The 15,961-nt window shown below is 29.1% G+C and overlaps 1 pseudogene; it reads left to right on the top strand.

The window, feature by feature from the left end:
• Positions 1-14,813: 14,813 nt before the first annotated feature.
• On the top strand, positions 14,814-15,016 carry LOC136077577 (U2 spliceosomal RNA; annotated as a pseudogene).
• Positions 15,017-15,961: the final 945 nt, after the last annotated feature.

Raw genomic sequence — 15,961 nt, 5'->3', positions numbered from 1 at the left:
GATGAAATTGCAAAAAGATCGCTTGAAAAGATGAAATTGGTTGCTGAAGAAAAGCTTGTTGTCAACGTCAACATGGGTTACAGTTCCTTCGACGATCAACACGGCGACGCGGACGAGGAGAAGTATCCGAAAACAAGGCAGGCGTAAGCCCGCCTAAAATTTTAACATCTCCGGACGTAAACGGACCAACTTTTATAAAAAGTTACGCTAGCGCGACTAATACTTTGACTGAAGATACGAAAAAGAATGATGCAAACGAAACAAAAATAATTCTACCTAAAACCCTGTTACACAGGCTACAAAAAAAACAACAACAAACGAAATTTAGCTTGCTTTAGAAAAAGAAGGAATGGCAGCCGATCTTGAAGGCTTGCAGTTACTACACTGTAATTCTGTTTTGGAGACTGTCTTGAGAACGGAGATAACAAGGAACCTGCTTATTGAGAGGGGACTTGTTATTAACCGTCTGCATCACACCTTTAACAAAATAAACCCTGAAAAAGCGCCGACCTCTAGAATCCATGTTTCGGTGTTTGGCCTTCCGATCGAGGATAAAAACCTAATCGTCGCGAAAATAATTGAGCGATTGGATTCAAATACTGGAACATATCTTTGATATGCAAGAGTGTTTAGTCTTAAATATCTTAAATATACTCGTTGATAAAGGAGGATTAGGCATCCTTGATATTAAAAATCAGTGCTGAGCCATTCGTACTAAAAATAGTTTTTTAAATAAAAGAGCAAGAAAACTCTCACGAATCTTGTTTCATCTAAAACTACTATTTAGCCCACCACCTAACAAGAAGAGTAAAAACTAATTACCCCTTAATGGTTGTTTCTAAACAGAAACAATTTTCCAAAATCAATTAATAACCTTGCCTTTTACCACAAAGATGTTGTTGAGATTATCAAAAACAACGATAAAGTTTTTGAAATAAAAACTCCAAAAACATATATGTAATTGTCAGCAAGTTTGATGAAAACATACACATCAAAAAAATACTAAAGGCATGGGATGCAAAACTACAAAAATCCATTCCGTGGAAACAAATATGGGAGAGAAGTTTTAAATCCTATGCCAGCGAAATCAGCAAAAACGTCCTCTGGAGAATATTAACAAACTCGCTTCCGACTCTTAAGAAAATTCAGAGTTGGAGGAAAAACAGACGACGGGGAAAGACTAATTGCAAAACCTGCGGTGCAGTGGAAAACACGTTACACATGTTTATCCACTGCAAGAAAGCTAGATCGGTATGGAAGGCCTTCAAAAATGTTTATGAAAAGCTCATAACAGAGCAAAACTTTAACATAGTTTGTGCGGTCTTTCTGACAAATATAGACCACTTGTCAAAGAAGGACCACACTGCTAAAATAGCTTTAACCCTGGCCGACGTAATAACTTCAAAGTTATGGTGGGCCAGAAACATGAAACTAAAAGAAAATAAAATTATACCCTCTGCAAGAGTTGTAGAGATTATTAAAAAAGAAATTAGAAACATGGAAGATAAATTACAACATATATTTGAGGAAAAACAACGTGGAAATATTTCACGAACAATTTTTAATTAACAACGGGATAAGCGATAAGAGTACCGTGTATAAGGAATAAATATTACCCATGTTTTGTTTAGTCTGTATATTTGAATATTTTTTCTACATATCAACTTAACGAAAAAGCATGTCCCCAGCAGCCTTTGCGGTGTGACGGACATGCCAATATTATTTAAATGCAGGGGCTTAATGACCAGCAATATATATTATAAAAACACAATGTACGATTATGTCCTTCATAACCCGGTGGTTTTAATGGGTGTGTGAATTTTTTTTAACGGCTTGGGGTAATAACCAGACATATATATTTTAAATGACAATATGTTTTATTTTGAATATACTTACTTAAGACTTGTTGTGGTATTATTACGAATTTTTTTATTTGCTTTTTTTTTATTTTCGCTTTTCGTTTTAATATAATCCGTAACAAAAATACAGATTAATAAAGAAAAACGCATGAAATTATTAAATAAAATCAAACGAAACTAAAAACTTAATGAAATACATACTACTTTACAGGACATTTTCTCCCACATTGTAAATATACTCCTGTTATAAATACTTTATATTGAAACATTATATGTTATCATAAAAGAAAAAAAAAATCTGTTCTTGATTTTGGCCGAGGCAGCGATATTTAAAGTGATTAAAGTGATTTGGTTGGCTTTATTTAATTAGATATTAGTTTTTGATTGTTAACTGGAATTATGACGTCACAAAAACAAGCGAAAAACATATTAGAGAAAATGGAATTAGTGCTAACTGGCGTCGTACCGATTCACGATGAATTTGATCCTGTTTACACTACCGATGAAGAGGGCGATGATGCAGACCAGCAGGACCACCAAAAAATGAGGAACGCGGATGCCCTGCCCGAAATTTAAAAAAACCTGTACGTAACAAAAACTCTCAGTAAAGAAAAACAATACAAATTTTTTGCAAACATAAAAACATCCCTCACGGATGACCAAAACGCGTTTTTAAATTTTCCCTTTAGCAGCGAGGAGCTTTATAACGCTGCAATGTCCCTAAACAAAAGCAAATCACCAGGGATAGACGGCCTCCCAGCAGAGTTCTATCAACAATGCTAGGATATTTACGTAGAAATCATAGCTAGAGTGTTAAATCAAAAGCTTTTTGACATAACCTTGTGCAACGCCTTAGGAATCAAAATATTAGGGAAAACCTTCCACACTTACCTTGCTTTCACCGCAACCGTTATTTGTCAGAAAGCAGTTAAGAGATTCAAAAAAAAAAAAATTAAAATTTTAGTTGATTGATAATGATTAAATGGTGAACACGAGTTCTTTCTTATGTTGTTTAGATATAGCATTAATAATGGAAAACAAGGTATGAAAATTTTTCATATTATTTTCTTGTTTACATTTTTCGTATTATATTTTCTAAATATACCTAATTTGTTTTATATTTTAATTTATTTTAGAGTGGCAAAGTACTTTATTTTCTTCACCCGCATGTTTCTTGCACGCCATATTTCTGTAGTTATAATATTTTTCATTGGTTAAATAATTTTGCTATATTGTCTAATTTTGGTAATATTCAATGTTTAGATAAAATATCACATGAAAGATAATGAAGTTTGTCTCCAGGAGAATTCTATACTTCACCTCCAGGAGAATATCAATTCACCGTAATAAAAACTACACATAGCAAACGTGCTGTTTGAAATGTTTATGTTCATAAAAATGATAAGGCTATTATTTGTGATAACTGCCTAATTACGTCCACCTAAAATGTAACAGCCTTGATTATATTGACCAGCAGTTACTAAAAAACTCCTAAATAAATTGTGGTGTATTTACTAGCTATGCATTTTATACATGGTTTTGTATAAGTTGCTTAGCTAATATAATTCCCTTCAATAACGAAACTATAACTGACAATGAAAATGTTACTAATGACGACACTAAAATAAATGATACTTATCAAGTACCATGTTTTTCATAGAGAGCCTTTACTCAATCTCTAACACATTTAATACACAAATTGGTAACAACAAAACTTAAATCTCAATAAATCTAAATCTCATTAAATCTCAGTTATTATACTAATGTTGATGATTTAGAATGTATAGTAGTTGGCAAACCCTCATTCAATGTCTCTCATATCAATATCTCATCACTCTCGAAATATTTTGATGACCTTAAAAATCTACTTCAATCAATAAAACTTGAATTTAACATGAATGGTATATCGGAATCTAGATTGAATAAAAAAAGCCCACAAGCTAGCAACTTAACACTTAATTGGTATTCCTATGGACACACACAATCTAAATCAGATGCAGGCGGTGCATTATTAAATATAAATAACAGGCTCGCCTATAAACCCAGAAATAATCTTCACATCTCTAAACCGAAAGAGTTAGAATCTATCTTCATAGAAATTATAAATCCAAATAAATAATATTATTGATAATTACGTTTACAGGCATTCAAAAATGTCTTTCTCAAACTATTAAAAACGGAACTTTCAAGAATTCTTTCTAACATTTTTAATATTTCGTTTTCAAGTGTGTTCTCAGAAAACTTAAAAACTGCCAAAGTTATATCTATTTTTAAAACTGATTCAAGACCATTAATGTCGAACTATAGGCCAACTTCCTTCCTCTCCAACATAGATAAAATACTTGAAAGGCTAATGTTTACTGCTTGTACGAATGCTTCAATGAAAATAAACTGTTTTTTGCATTACAATTTGGTTTTCGAACAAACTACTCTACATCACTTGCTTTATTAAGTCTAACAGTAAAAGATAAAAATTCTCTGGATGAAGGAATGTTTGGATGTGGCATTTTTATCGACCATCAAAAGGCATTTTACACTGTAGATATTGACGTTCTACTCTATAAGCTATCCTATTATGGTATTAGAGGAATTTCAAACTTTTGGTTCAAATCTTTCATTACTAATATAACTCACTTAGTATTATTCATGTCTCAGCTCACCATTAGTGTGGTGAGCAGACACCTGAACGATATTAAAGTAGGTGTTCCTCAGGGATCTGTTATTAGCCCTTCGTTGCTTCTTATTTACATAAACGACATGTCTTAAGCATTAAAATTTTGTAACGTTCAACACGTCTCTTGCAAGTGACACAAGCCATCTTTATTTTAATAAGCCTTTAAAATAAATCAACAAATATGTTAACTACAACCTTAAAAAACTATGCAATTGACTAAATCTCAACAAAATTTCTCTTAAGTCCAAAAAAACTGATTTAATAATATTGAAAAGTTATCACAAAAAATTAGGTCAGCAACTTAAAAAAACTTTGGTGCAAGATTTGTAAACGACTTGGGTATAAAGCTAGACAAAAACTTAGCCTGGACTTAACTTTATAACGATTTATATAACAAATTAAAATAGATCCCTTGCCACTCTGTCAAAGCTAAGACATTTTAAACAAAAAAAATATACAAAAAAAAAATACAAAAAAAACCCTATTTTCTATGTTTTGTTTCTCTCTCACCTCACATATTGCCATCTATCATATAGTAAAAACATAGGTATTGTAAATCGCCCATTAATCATGCAGAAAAAAACACATATATTCCATCTTCTAACGCACTACATATTTTAAAAGTGCATTATATAGTTAAAATTGAAAATTATTTATTTATTAAAAATAAATAATTTTAATAATAAATTATTAAAAACCAAGATTATGGATTTATCTGTTTATGGCGAAAAATTGAATCTCAGCAGTTCTGATGAAATAAGCTCTGATGATGAAAGCGGAAATATAAAAGGTAACGTAATATATATATATACATTTTCAGTTAAATAAATGCAGAACTTATTACATTTATTTTGTTTATAACAATGTTGAAAACAAAATAAATGTAATAAATATATTATATAGTTATTAATATATTTATTAATTTAGAAGTCTATGAACAAAAAAGAGTATCATTGAAAATGATATTATTGTTATGGTATGTTATTAGTCACTGTTACCGTACAAAAACTGCTAGTGGAAAAATCAAATTTGCCAATTTAAATTTCTAGTAGTTAACTGCTAGAAATTTATATTGACAGATTTGATTTTTTAACTAGTTAACTGCTAGAAAAATAACCATAAAACTAGTTTTAAACTTCAGATAATAATTTTAAATCACAAACAATTGCATAAAAATTCTATATGACAACAATTTTTTGTTTTGGTTGTTCTTGTGTTGTCTATATAGACAAAATATAGCTAAACATGCTACTGACGCCATTTTTTTTCTTATTTCTCTTAGTACTTTAATGTAAGCTTTTTTTAAGCTTTAAAAATTAAACTTAGCAAATCAATTTGTGTTAAAGCTGTCTTTCAATAAATATTAAATGTGGTTTTATTTAATATTTTGCTTTTTGTTCATTTTATTGATAATAAGCTTCTCTTATTTTGTTGACAAAACTTAAAGTTCTTTGCTTAAAGTTATTGAACAGATTTATTAAACTTTTTTACGCAAAGTTTTGTGATATCATTTACTTAAAGTTCTTGAACACATTTATTAAACTTTTTACTAAATGATATCACAAAACTTTATAGAAAGTTATGTGATATGATTTAGTGTGCTTTTTTTTGTAAGAGATATTCAAAATAGCTGTTTTAGTCTGTTTTCATATTCACTGAGAGTATGCTGATCAATTTTACTTAATTTTTATAGACGGAAAAAAAAAAAATATTATTGTAATTCGCATGAAGAAGCATTAAGTTGTGTGAAAAAATATGAGTTGGCTACTACAACAAGATTTGTTGTCTCTAGTGTAACCAAGGACTTTGGATTAACAAGCAAACTATAGTTTATAATGACCTAGTTTTAAAACAATCATTTTGCATGACACTAATATTTGCAATCTAAAAGCAGTGATTTTGTGACATGTTTTTTTGACTAGCATAAAGTTTCTTGGCTTAAATATTAAAATAGTTTATTTAAATGCAAGATTAACTTTGTATCATAACTAAAAATATTAAAAATGATAACCATTTTCATTTCGTCATTATTTGTTCTTCATTTATTAAGTGTTTCCGAAAACCCTAAGGGTTAATTACGTTTTGAATGGTTTTAATGAAATAAATTGCGTCGAATGAATATATGTCAAATTCAGCATTTTATATATTATATATCTATAATGCTGAATAAAATGCTTTATTACTATTATTATTATTATTGCACACATATATATATATATAGAGCGTATTTTCAAAATGCGGTATATCCATTTTCGAGGTATTGAGATAATTAAAGTTTTTTGCCGCACAATGGTGTCTCTTATATTTCAAAAACCATTTATTGCCTAACTTATATACACATAAAGAATATAAGGATATGTTAATAATAAAAATCTAGGTGAATAAAAAAATACCTATTTTTTTAATTAAAAATCGTATTTGCGTTCAAAGTGCTGTATATCCTATTAATTCTTATCAGCAAAATTCTGTATATCCATTTTATAAATATAATAATCCACCTAACAGATATTATGGAAAGGTAAATAACTTTAAAATACCTAATAATTTTCGTAAATTAAATAAAATGTGAAATATTAATTTCTAGTTTTCAACTATTTTCTCTTAAATTTTAAAATAACAGGTATTATCTTTCACATTAAAAATTGAAAAAAAAAAAGTTATATATCGTCACACTAGAGTGTTCAGTATCTTCTCTGGAATCTTTCAGTATTGTCTCATACAGTGTGTGTACTGTGCCATGTGCATCCACAGCATTTAAGAGACGAAAAACATCTTTTTTTTTAGCATTTTTTACACAGTTTTTTGTTGCTAGGATGCTTGGTTTAAAAGTGTCCCATCACTTACCTTTCTTAAGTAGGCTATGTGAGGTTGGCTCAGAATGATAGCTGCACTGTGCTATTTACAGATGATCGGAATTGATAATCAATTTTTTTCCCTCACTCATTTTAAATGTTTTTATTGTTTTCAAAAATTTTTTTACTTCTGTTTTAAAGTCTAAAGCTGACCAATTCAGACCAAAAACAAACACTTTTCCATGTCGGCTGAGAATGTCACTATAGATATCAGGTTCTAGAATCTGCTCATGCTTTGTGATATCCTGCTGAACACGACCAAACACTCTATCTGCTGAAAGGTAGGAGTGCCCTCGTTCCGGGAATGTATGAGTAATAAGAAGATTTCTAAAATGTTGGTTTCTCAAAGAAAGAAGCATTGACACCATGTTTATGTTTTTGTTTTGTCCATAACAGGAATCAGAAAATAAACGAAGAACGATGCATTTGAATACGAATCAAAAAACGGTGAACAAATCATATTGGAATCTTAACAATTTCACATTTTCTTTTTTAAAATTCCAATTTTCACACCCTGTTAGTAGCCTTCCGTTTTAAATTTAAATGTATTTAACTTTTGCTTTCCTAATTATTATCTGTTTTATTTTAGACTTCAATTGTACACTAATCTTAATTCTTCATTGAAACCTTAAAAAACAGCAAAATCACGAAAATCTTTCCCAAACGTAATGAAAAAGTATGAGAGACAATGCAATAGAATAAATAATCCCTCAAAAAAATGGTTATTTTCATAGCCACATATATTTAAAGACATTATTTTATCTGAACGTTATGTGTTTGTTACAGAGTAACTGACGCATGTTGAGTTATTAACGTAATTATTTTTTTATTATAATGCAAATCTATATGATACTCTTCTGTTTTAACTGCAAGCTCTCCTTTGCATAAAGAATTCATTGACCTGATTAAGAAAAAGTTACAGCTACTGATTTGTTAATAATAAAACTATAAAAACAAAATGATAATATTTCTTTTAGTCAACGAAACCATTATAACTTTCTTCTGTTGAATATCTCTTTTTACTTAACAACATTATTTTCATTTTAGTATTGATACTGTTGAGAAACAGTTTATTGATTACTGTTGCAAAATGGTTTTAATTTAGTAATTTTCTAGATTTGAAATTTACTCTATTGATCATTAACTAACAGTTTAGGAAAGAAAAAAAAATTCTAAGGTAAGAATAGTTTTAACATTTTTAACATTTAAAAATGGTTTATATATTATAATATGCAAATGTAAGATTACAATTTTTAGCTACGAGTAAAACAATATAATCCTGATGATATTAAAACTCGAACCTCAAAAAGCTCAAGTTATTCCCTTTTCATTCTATGGTAAGAGTAAAAGAACATAATCCTGATGATGTTAAAACTTAAACCCAAGTTATTCCCTTTTCATTCTATGGGTAGATGAAAGCAATTAGTTTTTGTTTTTAGTGTGTGTATTTTACAGCACAATGCAATATTACCGCATGGTATATACCATGTTTTGTTTTTTTTCTTTTTTTTGTAAAAATCTTTGCTTCCAACAAGGCTGCAAGCAACCAATGTGGGATTTAAAATTTTATACTTGGTATTAATCGCCATTAGAATTTGCAAATATAATCTAAAATTTAATATTTAGCGCTTTGTTTCCCATTCCATAAATTGAAGATATTTAAACTTTTTTTTCAATAAAGGCTAAAAGAGAAGAGATGGTTGCATCTCTTCATGCAGATTTAGCAATACCAGATATAAAAGACGTTAGCTGTGTTAAGAGTACAACTTTCAACAAAAATTAAATGTTCAAAGAGCCAGAATATAAAAGAAACCCTTCAGTTGCAACAAAAAAACTTATCACTAACATCAAACCTCACAACAGACATACCTAATAGGTTCATGAGAGGGATGACCCAGGAGCCCAATGTCATGTTTTACTGGTAAATAAACTGTATTATTCTATTGGTGCTATACTGTTGAATAAATCATACACATATCTTCAAACTGATTGACTACTAAGTCTGAGTCTTAACGTTTGACATTTTTTTAATAGATATTTAAAAAAAGATCTGTAAAATAAACAAAAATTTCTATAAAAACGTCTGTGAAATAAGCCAAAATTAATTTTTTTCAAAAACTTGAGCAAATACCTTTAGCCTTCGTAGATATTTGAAATGATTGCCAACTTAAATTGAGCTATAAAAGGCATACAATTATTAGTTTTTGTATTCTCGTCTAGAGAGTGTTGTCTTCTTGATAAGAAGCCAACATTCTTTGATTGCTTGAGCTTGAAAAGGATCTTACTAATGCAAAAATGCATTTTAAACATAGTTTTACCTGTCTTGCAGCCAATCTTCAACCATTATTACATAGTCATGTTGTTAGTATCTCTTTTCTATAAAAACTATAATGGACAATGCTCTAAAGAGCTAGCGTCTCTATTCCATCTACTAAATTTCATTCACGTGTTACTCGTCATTCAATTAAGTCCCTCCTTTAATTGTGACTACATCAAATCATCCTTCAATTAGCTCTTCATTTTGCATTCATTATTCATATAATTTGCAATCTTTTACGTCATCTGGTAATTATTATTTTGCTCTATAAAATTTATCTTTTTTTGTCCATAACTTCCAACTCTAATAGTGGCAGCTTGCAGCCTTGTTGGAAGTGAAGATGTTAAAAAAGGTTTTATAGAGATTTAAAAAATTGTATTTTTTAAATTGAATATTTAGAGATGCTAAGGGTAAACATTCTTTGACATAGAAATTTTCCCTGTTTGTTTTATTTTTTATTTTTTTCTGATTCACTTCTAACAAGGCTGCAAGCAAATACTATTGAGTTGGGAGTTACTAGAGAAAAAAAGAATGCAGCTATAGAACATGGAAATGGTTGACAGAAGACTTGAAAAGTTGTAGGTTGTATGAGACAGGAAAACATAAAGATCGGAGAGAGTTTCAAATAGTTAAAGTGCTGGGAAAAAAACTAGACAAATAAAAGTTTTTAGAGAATGAATGGAAGATACAGTAAACGAATAAGACTTTGCTGATGAGTCAAACGATGAACAAGACCTAAATAGGAATAGGCCCCTAGATTATTTTGAAATAATAACTTTTTAATGTATTATGTTCTAATATTTTGTTCTAACATTTTTTTTAATGTATTATGTTCTAATTTTTTGCAAATTTTTAATGTATTATGTTCTAATATTTTGTGCCTAATGTTTAAATGTAAAGAAAATTTTTCACTTCGTTTGTTTAAATACTTAAAGTTTCAAACCTAGAAAAATGTTTTTTTGTATCAAATACAAGCTTTATGCTTTTTTTTCCGTAAAATGACAAACTAGTTACTTATCAATTAGCAAGGTTCTTATCTTGCAAACAAAATAGTATTATCATACTTTGATTTTTCTATTAAACTGAATTATGCTTTACTTAAACAGAAGGTTTAAAAAGCAGTCAAAACCATATTAAATGGCTTATATATTATGTAAATGCTCTTCATCTGATATATTATTATTTCCAACTATAATGATTATCACAGCACAGTATTACAATACTATTCTAACAATAACTAAATTTAATAGTACAATCTAGCGGTATGGTTATAAAAAATAAATTAAAAGTAATTTTTTTTTTTTGAAATATGACTCAACATTCAGTTAACATAATAAAACTATTGAAATTATAAAAATCTAGTTATGTTTCAATAACTTTTAGTGACAGTAAAGAAAATTCATCCATTTTTTTACGATTTTAATAACTTTTTAATGATGAAGACTTTATAAGATGTTAATTCAGAAACATTTTTAAATAAAAATAAATATTACCTTAAAATGTTATTGATTTCGTAAATCTCTTTTTTAATTTGTAGATTTTTATAAATGACCAGTTAGTTTATGATTTAAAAGATAAACATCTTACAGAGGTTTAACTGTTAAAATCATATCTAAAAGTACAATGTAAAACTAAATGTAAGGTTGCTTAGCTCCAAATCATTAAAAAAAAAGTAAAGATTTTAACATATTAGTCTTCAATTTTTAAAACAAAACAACTTTCCTTTACAATAGTTTTAAAATAACATGCTTAATATTTGTAAGCATTATTTTGCCGTAGAAATAACATTTGTTACCTCTGTTAAAATGTATTAGCCTTATTAAAATAAAATAAAACTTATTTCCAGGGAATTTTGAGCAAATACCGATTAATTTGGTTTCTACATATTTGAACTAATTACTCACATCAAGTAAGTTGCAGATCTCATCTGAAAAATTAAAAAACTATATTATTCTTGAATACCATTTTTTGATATTTAATGATGCTAAAGGTAGATTTCCTAATAAAGAAATTTAGTATATCTCTTGCTAATTGAGATATAACTATTATTGAATAGCTATGTACAAATTGCTAAATAAGATACAAAGTCTTTTATTTTAATTATCTAGACTTAGTATCTCATTTAGAAATTTGTACATAGCAATAATTTATGTAGTCATTGAGTTTGGTGATTTTAAGAAATATTTAGAGATTATTATTGATTATCATCCTAACTTTACTGAACATATAAAACATATCTCCAATAAAATCGCTTTTCACACAATAATCCAAAATCAAAGTTTTCACAGCATGGAATTTTATGGATTTTTTAATTTTTATTAGTAATTCATAGACGTAGTGCAATAAGGGCACACATTAAAACTAAAGTATATAAAACGTCTTGTGACACAGTAGCGTCAACATCCAAACTGGAATCATTTTATAAAGGGAATACTTTGAGAACTAGTGAAAAAAAATTGGCATTCTAGCTTCGGCCATTAGTAGTGCACTAAATTACTAAAAAAAATTGTAACAAAAGATTGGTAGAAATCTATCGCCATTTTAAAGTAGAACATATCCCACATGAAAATTTAAAAGTTTGAATTGAAATTTCTTTATGTAGTCAAGACACTAATGCTGCTGTTTTAAGGGTAATTTCACTAGGGATCGATTATTGGAAAGTTAAGAACGCAACTTCCTGTTAAAGCATTATCTGCCGCAACTTCCTGGTAAAGCATTATCTGCTATCTTCACAGTAAAATTTAATATGCAAAATAAATATTGTTTTGATTTTTAAAAGAAACTAAAGTTTTTATCGTTTTTTCTCTTTTTTTTCAATAAGACACTTGAAATATGTACTCTTTTTAAACATTAATTAGTTGGTCACCTTAATACAAACCGAGGACAATGTGGATTAAACAATGTGGAATAACAAATTTAGTTTTTCAATTTTGAGAATTTTTTTTGTACTCCATACCATATGTCCTATGATAGTTTAAACTAAATACAAAACTTGTTTAATCTTTAATATTTGTAACACGCTTTATGATTTTAAAGCAAAAATCTTCTTTTTTCACACTTTAGGACAAAACCCGAGCGAGTTTTTTTAATCTTTTATAATTTATTTTATAAATTTATAATTTCTCTATTGAAAAGCCGGTCATTAACCATAATTAAACCACTTAATAATTAATTATTACAATGCTGCGCATGTTTGTTTGAAGATTTATATAATTTCCTTTTTTATATGGATCAGTTGGCCTCGACATTTTCATTACTAGAAAAATATTTTGGTTTGTACAATTTTAAATAGCAATAATTCTACTATTGTTATTGTTTATAACTTCTGAATTATAATTTCTTTTTTGCCTAACTACTACAGTTTCATGATTATTTTTGTTTTTCGTAACGAAGGGTCGTTTGATTTTTCAGGCCATACTTTATTACGTAGGTTTTGCGTAGAAACAGAACTTAAGTTTCTTGCGAGCTAAAATATTGAAAAGGTTTGTTAAGTAATTCATTTAAGGAAGTTTTTAGTCATTTTATGACCGCATACATTTCATGATAAAATTTATTCTGTCGTTTCTTACTAAGAAAGCTTTATTGAAAATTTACAAACTAAAATGTAATATCTTAATGAAAGCAAAAATTCTTCAAAATTATACTTTCTTTTAGGGGGCAAGCGCTCTCTTATTATTAGGCGCTAGTAATTTCCATTAAAAAATGTTTTTGAAAAATTATATTTTAAAAACTATTTTCTTTCAATATCCTTAGGTAGTGATATCGACATCTTTCCTTTTGGATTTTAGAAATCTTTGGAATCTGTTTTAGAAATGGCCCTTGAAATATCTTCAGAAGTTACATCTGCGATAATCATATTGTCATCATTTGCATTGTGATAAAGATCTGTCCCGGTAGGGAAACCCCTATCATTCTATCTGGGAGGATCAAGATGCCTAGATACGGGGGTATCTCTACATCAGCTGATAAGGATTCAAGCCCCGTAGCTGTAAACGAAACCACAATATCGGCGTTGTTCCTCCCAATCGGCAGACGAAACTGCACCTACTTCTTCAGTTCGGTCAAGTTCTTACTGCCTTTCGACAGCGTGCGTTATTTAAACTGTAGATTGTGTACAGGCTGTGTTACAACTTTCTTATCAAATTCGTTTGTGAAATCGACATTCTCACCAATGATTTTAGATGGTAAGAAACTCTGGAATTGGTGTCTTGAGTTTTTTTTTTTAAATTGCTACCAGCACACCTTAGTAGTACAGTGTTGTTTAAATAAGTTGAGCGTTAAGTAAGAAGACAAGACGATGCTCTGAACATGCGTTAGTTTACGGATACCGATTTAACCTTTAGGTGTTAAGTAACGTTATATAAATAGATCTTTAATTAAGTAGACAAATTGACCAATCAAAGCATTTTTTGTAAACCCAGACTAAATTTTTTGTAAACCTAAATTAAAAAAAACCAACGTTGATCAAACTAAAAGCATTTTTATTTTTCATGCGAATTATTAAAATTTTACGGCTTTTTATAGTCATAATATAATACTTTTAATAATTTGAATTTAACTGGTTTAAAAGTGAATATTCAAGTCCTAATTTCGAAAGTTTTTTTTATTTCCAGATCACATTAAGATGGGTATACTAAAATAAAAGACATGCTATTATAATATCTATTAACATACAGAGTCGTAACCACCTAGGGGTCCAGGGGGTCTTGGACCCTTTACTCCCTAAATTTTTTTCTAATTCTCATAATAAATAATAATGAATGACATACATGAAAATTATTTTAAAAAAATAATTTATCCCCTCCCTTCTTTAAGAGAACAAAACGCTTCCTTAATATCAAAATTGCGGTTACGGCTCTGAAATAGTTATAAAGTAATCATTTCACAAGTATATTTACTGTATTCTTAAATAATTTAACCCACAACATTAAAGCCATTACAGTCGCCTTAACTGCAGTGGTTTTGTAGGCCTTAGGGAGGTAAACTAAGGCACATGAAAAAGCTAGACAAAAATTAATTAAATTTTTTTTCTAAATGATCAGAAATATTAATGTAAACCACACAACATTGTTAAAGGCGGCTCTGCCCAACTATGTCTGCAGTGTTCAGTAATTGCTTCTAAGCCTAATGGCTAAGATCAGTTGTAGTATCTGTCCTTATATTTTCTAATTTAAAAACTGTAATATTTACTGACAAATCAAAATACATTTCAACAAAGCAAAATAAAATATTGTTCTGCCTTCTAGCGTCTTAGGCTACTTAAAGGGAAAAAACTCCTCGGCTTAACACTTCTGCTGAGCGCAGCTTAGATTAAATATAACGAAAATACTTTGAATTTTAGAGTGTCCAACATTGCCATTGGTCTCAGCTGCTATTAATGATGATGCTGCTGATGATGACAACGACAATAATGACTAAAGGTACTAATGCTAACCACAAACACATTGTTGGAAACGTCATCCGAAATAAGGCAATGGTTGAAATAACAATGAAAACAAAGTGAACTAAGTCTCTTTATCAACAAAAAAACTTTAAATGGTAATCTAAGTCATTTTTTTAATTGAATCCCGTCTAGAAACATTTGCTCACAGGTTGCAGTTTCCGTACTCAAGGTTCGTCTAGAAAAAAAGAGTTTTTAAGCTCTGGAGAAACTCGGATACGGAAAACACATTCATACAAGACCTGTATTTATAACTCCAAAGTCCAATACATACTACTCAGGTATCCTGGTAACTAAGATGGATAAACTAGATAGCTCGATACCGAGAACATTAAAACTCGGAAGGTATCATAACAGAATTATACATAATGGAGAGCATGAAACGAAAGACAAAAAAAAATTACACGAAAAGTGTACCAATCAGCACACTCCAAAGCAAATATTGAGCACGTAACAAAATTGATGAAGGAAGTTCAAGTTTAAATGCTTTGTAAAGAAATACAAACGAAAACACCCTGTTTAGTAAAGCAATTTGAAGTAAACATAGAGTGTCTGATAGATGAGGAAATAGTTAGTGAATAGAAAGTAAAAAAAACAAACAAAATTACAAGGGACTTAAAACGATTGGATATCTAACCAAAAAAGAATATAAATCAATGACACATTATGTAATATTAAATTACAATCTGCATTTTTTTAATGGTTTCAATTGATTCAGATGTACAAAATTCGAACGAAAAAGATTTATATAGTTCTTCAACATTATAAATGCGTCTTTTTTTTTTTTAATTTAAGTTTGAGCATCCGAAAAAAGAAAGA

Source organism: Hydra vulgaris, chromosome 02 (genome assembly GCF_038396675.1).
Source record: "Hydra vulgaris chromosome 02, alternate assembly HydraT2T_AEP".
In the NCBI taxonomy this organism is placed as follows: domain Eukaryota; kingdom Metazoa; phylum Cnidaria; class Hydrozoa; order Anthoathecata; family Hydridae; genus Hydra; species Hydra vulgaris.
This window is presented reverse-complemented; position numbering and strand designations above follow the sequence as displayed.